The following is a 7,812-nucleotide window of genomic DNA, read 5'->3' on the forward strand; positions in this document are numbered from 1 at the left end:
AGAATTAAATTTCTTGACAGTGCTATAAGAAATGCGTGAATGTGTCTGTCAGAGAAATAAGAGAGGGAAACTTGAATAATGTTGACGGAATTTGAAAAGAGAGCTTTCAGATTATCACCAAGAAACAGATAATCAAAAAGTTAGCGCCGTGAATCAGACAAAGAACCCATCAAAAACAGATACAATAAAGCTACAGGGCTAAAAACCTGATAATACTCCACGATACGATGGATAATTTTTTTAGCCCTTGTTCTGTGGGAATTAAATAGATTTTTCGAATATTATAATAAAATGTATGGCAAAAAATTTGTAAATTTGATGAAATATGTAGCTAAAATTAATTTATAATATTGATTTTAATTCCCATCAAACAAGGGTTTAACCATTTCTTTTCATTTTTTTTGACACCATATTTGGGGGAAAAAAAATTATTCCTGAGATATAACATTTCCCCCCTGTTTTTAACTTAATTATTCAATTTATATAACATGAGCTATAATGATTTATATTTTCTTATCACGCATATTTTATTCTAAGTGAAAATAATTATAAGTTAATACAGTGTATATATATAAATTGCATATGTTATATGAACTTAAGCATTGATGAACTATTTTTATTCTACCTCATATAAATTGAATAATTAAGCTGGGGGGAAAAGTTATATCTTTTGCACACCTTAAGAATAGTTTTTTTCATTTTTAAGTATGGTGTTTAAAAAAAAAAAAAAAGAAAAAGGTTAAACCCTCATTTGATGGGGATTAAAATCAATGTTATAAATTAATTTCAACTACATATTTCATAAAATTTACAACTTTTTTACCATACATTTTATCAAAATATTCAGAAAACCTATTTTAATTCCCACAAAAACAAGGACTAAAAAATATATGTTACTTAGAATAAAGTAATTGCGTGTAACTAGTAGCACCTCGTGTGAATCCATATTCTAAAAATTCAGTTTTATTCAAACTCATTTACAATTATGCATTCTTTTAATAAAATAATTTTGTACATAAATTTAAAAAATATATTTTTTTACCACATCCTCAAAATATTGCCACTACTAAAATCATTTTTTTTTTATAAAAATGGGGCATAGTCACACTCCAAATATGTTAAGATTCCTAACATTAGCAAAATTTGAATTCAACACCAAATATTTTACAATAACATAATCTGGGTCCCACCTATGAAACTTTGAAAGTACACACTACAAATTATTCAACGCACAATTTCTACAGCCAATAACTAATCTAATGCCATGTCAGCTGATTTAAATCCCTGTTTTTAGCCCTGTGTGAGTAGCTTTATTGAAATAGATAATAAGTCGTTTGAGACACCAACGAAGACCTCCCACAGAAGTGTTTGTTTTTGTTTGGCTGAGCCTAAAAAGGTAAGCGTACGTTATAAGCGCAGCCATACTTAAGCTCCCAATTTGATCCCCATTCTCATTCTCATTCATTTTTTCTCTCTTATTTTCAACTACATAATTTTTCATAAAATAATATTACACGTAAATCAAAAACTTTTCATTTTTTTTTCAACCACACATTATTTAAAAAAATATTATTCCAACCATTAAAATTTAACAAGAATGGGAGCCAAAAGGGGGCTTTTTAAATTGATACCATGCCCCGTTTGATTGGATTAAAATTAATTTTTTAATATTTTAATAAAAGTTAATGAAACATATGCTTGAAAAGTGCGAATCTCATACTATTTGTAGTTAAAAATAATTATTAACTTTGATTTAAATTAATATTTTTATTTTTATTTTTATCAAACAGGCTATAGGAAAATATGATTTTACATCTTGAGGGGGGTGTATTGGAATACATGTGCACCAAAAAATCCAGCCATGAATCCAGAAGCTTCCACTAGATTCTAACTAATTCCAGAGATACCAGATTCTATTTTTAGCAGAACATCAATCTCCGACTATAGTTGTTAGGCTATTAATTAGTTAGGTAATTAACCAATTAGTTAATTAATTACTCTAGGTATTTCTCTATAAAAACAGGATGGGGTGTTCATTTTAATTCATTGGATTGTAGTCTTCCAATCCCTCCTTCCATGGAGGTTTCTCTTCCTCCTATGGAGTGATTCTTCCTCCTTTAATGGAGTGTCATTTCCTCCTATTGCGGAGTGTATTTTGTTCTCCTTTTATGGAGTTTGTTCTTCTTCTTTATGGAGTTTAATTCAAGTTTTGTCAATCAATAAATTCTAATACGCAACAAGCCTTGTGACAGGCAGGTGACGCCACGTAGGGCCTTGGACGTCTAGGGCCCTGTCACCAAAGAATAACCCTTATAAGAATAGTAGATGATAAAATAAAAACTGTTGGGATGTTCAAGTGCTGGATTTTAATTGGATAAGGTTAACAAAGATTCCAATTAAATTTCTAAAGAATAATTCAATACAGATGACTGCTTTGTTTTCAGATTATAATCCATCTTTTTGATTGAGTCTACAAAACTTTATCTCATGATGAATTGTAATGTTGCCCTAAAATTAAATATATGGGGAATTTTTTTACTGAAGTGCACCACATCATCCAATTTTATTCATTTAGTACTCTGAATTTAAAAATAGCAAGAAACTAAAAGGTCCACCACAAATTCCACCCAAATCCAAATATTTTCACTGTTCAATCAACCAATGCAACTTGCTTAAAATAAAATTTATCGAATTCATAAACAATTTGTTTAGGAAAATGATAGGCGTAGGTAAATGGTAAAAAAAATGGTACAGGGGTACTTGCATGAAGAGTAAAACAAAATTGTACCAAGAGATTTGAGTATGGACCACAAATGTATCACCTGGATTGAGCTGTGTACACAGCATGACACATAGCTAGGTTCACAACACTCTCATATCGGGAGGCCCGTGCCAATAAAAAAAAATAGCACGGACTGTGTTGTACATGTGCATCACCAAAAAGTGTTATACAAAAAGCTTCATCCAACCTCTATCTCCTCTCCTATTTGTTCCACCATTTTGACTCTAATATAACATTATAATATATGATAAGTGTATTTTATACACTTATTCCGTACCTTAAAATAAAGATATTTGATGGTTCTTTTGATAAATTATATTCCAAATTGTTGTTTCTTATTTTTAATAAGTAAATTCTATGAATGAAAAGGGAATTGAAGGAATGAAGCAAAAAATAGCGAAATTCAAAAGTTGGGGACCAAGTTGTAAAAATTCAATAGTTGATTCGGACCATGAATCGAAGATTGAAATGTTTGGAGGTCAAATTGAATAATTTAAAAAGTGAAGGACTTGGATTGAAACAAAGAATACATGGATTGCAAGAAGAAAAGGGCTCAAGGACTGAAATTTATTGTATGGAAAGATTGAGTACTTGATGAGTAATATAGTATTAAAGTCTTTGAATGGGAGTCAAACTTTGTGGCTAGGGTTGTTATATATATATACACATTTACGCAAGCAATTGGAAGTGGAGGGGGGGTCCTTTTTTTATATTCAAAAGTGTGGCTACCAGGTTGGAGGTATATATATATATATATATATATATATATATATAATATATATATGTATATATATATATGTATATATATATATACACATATATATGTATATATATATATATGTATATATATATATATACATATATATATATATATACATATATATGTATATATACATACATATATATGTATATATACATACATATATATGTACACATATAGGGGGTCAATTTCTGCGACAGACTGGAGGAGAGAAAGAAAAGGGAAGCCATTATTATTATATATTCTTACACACGTTCTGCAAAAATGGGGATTTGACACAGACGGAGAGAGAAGAGAATTGGAGGGCCAATTTGATGCTCAAATTTATAGATATACAAGCATAGAAATTTAGGTAGCTTTGGTGAAATTAATTGGTTGCTGTCTGCCAATATCATTGAATTATATACAAACATGGCGGAGGCTCGAGACAAGACGGAAACACCAAAAAAAGGGGCAACAATTTTATTAATCACGTTTCGTAAATAAATCGGGTGATGTCTTCCATGATAATATCTTGTTTTTCTCCTATTAATATGCGTAGCTAAATTTATTTTTAGAGCGAACAATGTAACTGATTTGGAACCTTTATTTCTTTTATTTGAGATTATTGTTCTTTTATATTTTATGTGTGAATTTTAATTATGTTTTAATGCTTTGAATTTTCGGGCCAAATATTCAATGATTTCGTGAACAATAATTGTGTAGAGGTGCGGATTCTTGTTTAGACTACATATTAAAATTCGGTAAATTAAGATAATGTGTAGAGATACTTATATTAATTACTGCAGTTCTATATAAATTCTTAGAACTGTTATTTCGTTTAATTAAATTTAATTTACATAGAAATATGGAATTGAACTAATTAAATAGATTCAACGAGAACTCGAAAGGGGTAAGTTGAATACAATAGAAGATTTCGACCAAACACTATTTTAATTTTATGAATCTTGATATTAGAAATTAAGGTGGCCAATAGGTGAATTTGTTCCGCCCTAATCTCCATTTCTTATTTGAATTCTCACTAATATTCTGTTGCATTCCCGAAATTTTTAGTAGTTAGATTTAAAAATCACAGTTAATCAAATTTATTTTTTTATTTATTTATATTCATCAAATTGGAGTTAGAAATAATAAATTGAGTACTCCAGTATAGTTTTCGTGGGAACAATAATCCGGACTCAAAAGATCTACTTGACTACTTGTTACGATCCGTCCACTTGCGGGATAAAATCGACAACAATATACACCTGCATTTCACGTGGCAACCAAATGGATGTACAGCTGTCCACAGTTAGCAAGTAAAACGACATATTTTTCCGCCATTTAGATCCATTTTGTAATATCTCAAAAATTTTTGTAGAATAGAATTTAATTTTTTTTATGCTATATTTTAATGTTTTAAAAGATTAGAGACTAAAGTATATAGTAAATTTCTATTTTATTTGAGACAAAAATGTAGATATTGGTGGAGCAATAATTAGTATATGGATATTGGGCTCGTTGGATAGATTGTAATAAATCATGCATGTTAGGCTCGAGGAAAAGTTGATTTGAATTAGCGGAACCCAAGTTATAGAGGTTGAAATATATAGCTTTAAATTATATTTTAATTTATTATTTAATAAATTTAAAATTTTGGTAGATCTCAGGTTACGTGTAGCAAGATTTTTTGTAGGTTGGTGATTAATATATAATTAAAAAAAAAAAGTAAAGAAACAAACAAAAGAAGAGAGGGAAGTTATGGGAAGCCACGTGACTAGTGGTTAAAATTAAACTTTGTTTTTATTTATTTATTTATTAATTTTTTTTCCTTAACTAGATTTTTGAATTAAAGGGGGATGACACAAGTGTAGGGAAATGTCCTGATTTCGATTTTTGAATGACAAGGCTTAGTCAAAATTTTAGTTCACAATACTCATCCATAACCTCATTTCACTCTCACACGTTTTCCTCACGAATACACATGCATGGCACGTAAACATAGGCAAAGAAAGGGTTGTTGGAATGTGAATTTTTTTTTTTGTTTTATCTTTCAAAATTAAAGTAAGTTAAGAAGATAGGATATTGAGGTGCAGTATTTTTCTATCCCACTTAAATATTTTTTTTTCATATTGATAAATTATTGCACTCATGAAATTTTTATACGGGATCGATTCCACCATTAATTTTTATATTTTATTGAGTATTCCCATGTACTCACCATTTTCCCTACTTCTCATAAGTTAAATAGGGTCGTGTCAGAGCGTGGTAATTCAATTGAGTGGTTGTGCCTCGTTTCGCTGGACGAAAATCTAAAAATCTAGCACGTAACTTTATTTCTTTTAAGTTTATTGCAATAGACATCTATTTATTATTAAATTCTTGTGTGTTATTTGCATAGCAATATATGCAGGCTGCATTTTAAATAAAGTTTGAATGAAATATTATTCCTTCTATAGATTTTCATATTTAAAAATATTTTATTATGATTTTACTGTCATATTCACGTTAAAGATTTTTTATACTTTTTTGTGGTATCGTTAGCCGCTAGTATATGCAACTTGCTTAGAATTTATGACACATATGGTCAAAACAATTGTCACATCACTTTTCATTTGCTTGTCTTGGATGTCCAACATGTACTCAAAAAAATGGATATTTTAACATTGGTGGTCGATTGATAGTCCCATGCATGTCTAATTAATGAAACCCACAATGTTGATATTAAATTGGTGAAATTGATGACATATTTTTAGTCACTGCAAATGAATAAATAAAATGTGCCTTATTATCATTATTTTAATAGGAGTAAGAAATACAAATATGGTTAGTTAACATTTTGTGCATACTATTTTTATCCTGTCTATAGATATTTCCATGACATTTAAGTAATTGATAATTTTAAGGGAAAATATTCCAACAGTATAAAATTTACTTGCCAACAATCCAACTTTATTTGACTTACTAAGAAGGTACCAATTAGAAATTTAAATTTATGAGTCATAAATGGTTTAAAATAAAGTTGACATTTTTATAAATAAATTTTGTAACAATTCAAATCTTAATTTTTTTGGGTCGTTTAACATTTTACCAAACAAATCGATTAATAACAAAAATTGAACAAAAAAACACATATTGACCATATTCATCGATTGAATTTGCATGGAGTTTTCTTTCACCTCTTCTATCGACAAAGACGAGAGAGAAATTTAGGGTTGGAATGAAAAAAAATTCACAAGCCAAACGAGATATTTTTTATGTGAGAACTCCGTTAGAGAATTAATAAGATTGCAGTGAAGGGTAAAAACGGAATAGAGAAAATAGCATCATGAATGAATAGTGCACATTTTGTCCTCACATGAAACAATGACAAGTCCTCTCTCTTATAAGAGAGTGTAAGCCCCTCGGGCAAAGTCCCGTGGTGCAAAGGACAGGAATGAGGTTACCTCACGTCTTGTTGGCAGCTGCAGTGTGAAGGTTCAATTCCTGAGACATAGAATTGAAGTCCTGTAGACGCAGCGTACATGCAGTTCTTGTTTCCTGGCCAGTTGGAGCACATCCCACGATTTACCTCCTTCACAAAGTTCTAGGATGGGACGCTGGAGGCTCTCAAAATTGGGGTTCAACCTTTATAAGAGAATGTGTGTATATATACACACACATATATATACACATGTATTTTGACTATGAAAAAGGAAAAAAACTTATTGTCCAAGGTCACATGGGCCTTGGACGAACAGGGGGCCAAATGGTGCACCTAGACATATAGCATCTCTCTATGAAAAATAATACATCATCAACTAAACACTTTTTAATTTAATAAATGATTTATTTGCCAATAAAATAACGAGCTTGCTAAAAAAAAAGGTTCAAATATTAATATATTATTGAGGAAGAATCCGAGAATTGAGACCATAGCACAACAATCATTGTTGCTACATTTTAGTTTGACATTCCACCTACCTTCTATTTGATTGGTTTCTTTTCAACGTTGGCGCCGATGGATCAGAGAGGGAAACTTCCATTTCTTTTCCTTCATCCTCTCCTATAAAACGAGGCCTAATCTTCGACTCATTTATACTTAAATCAGTGTCTGCAATACAGCAAAGCAACGTAAAATATTTCTTTCCGACACCATAATGGTTCCCAAGAAGGCAATTCTCTACCTACTCCTATCTTTGTTCATAATATACGATGTCGCCTCCATGGTGACTGCTACCGTCTCCAACGACACGAGTAAGTTATCCTTTTGAGCATCTCAAAATTTGTACATTAACGTAAACTAATTCAG

This window comes from Olea europaea, unplaced genomic scaffold, assembly GCF_002742605.1.
Source record: "Olea europaea var. sylvestris unplaced genomic scaffold, O_europaea_v1 scaffold2720, whole genome shotgun sequence".
NCBI lineage: Eukaryota > Viridiplantae > Streptophyta > Magnoliopsida > Lamiales > Oleaceae > Olea > Olea europaea.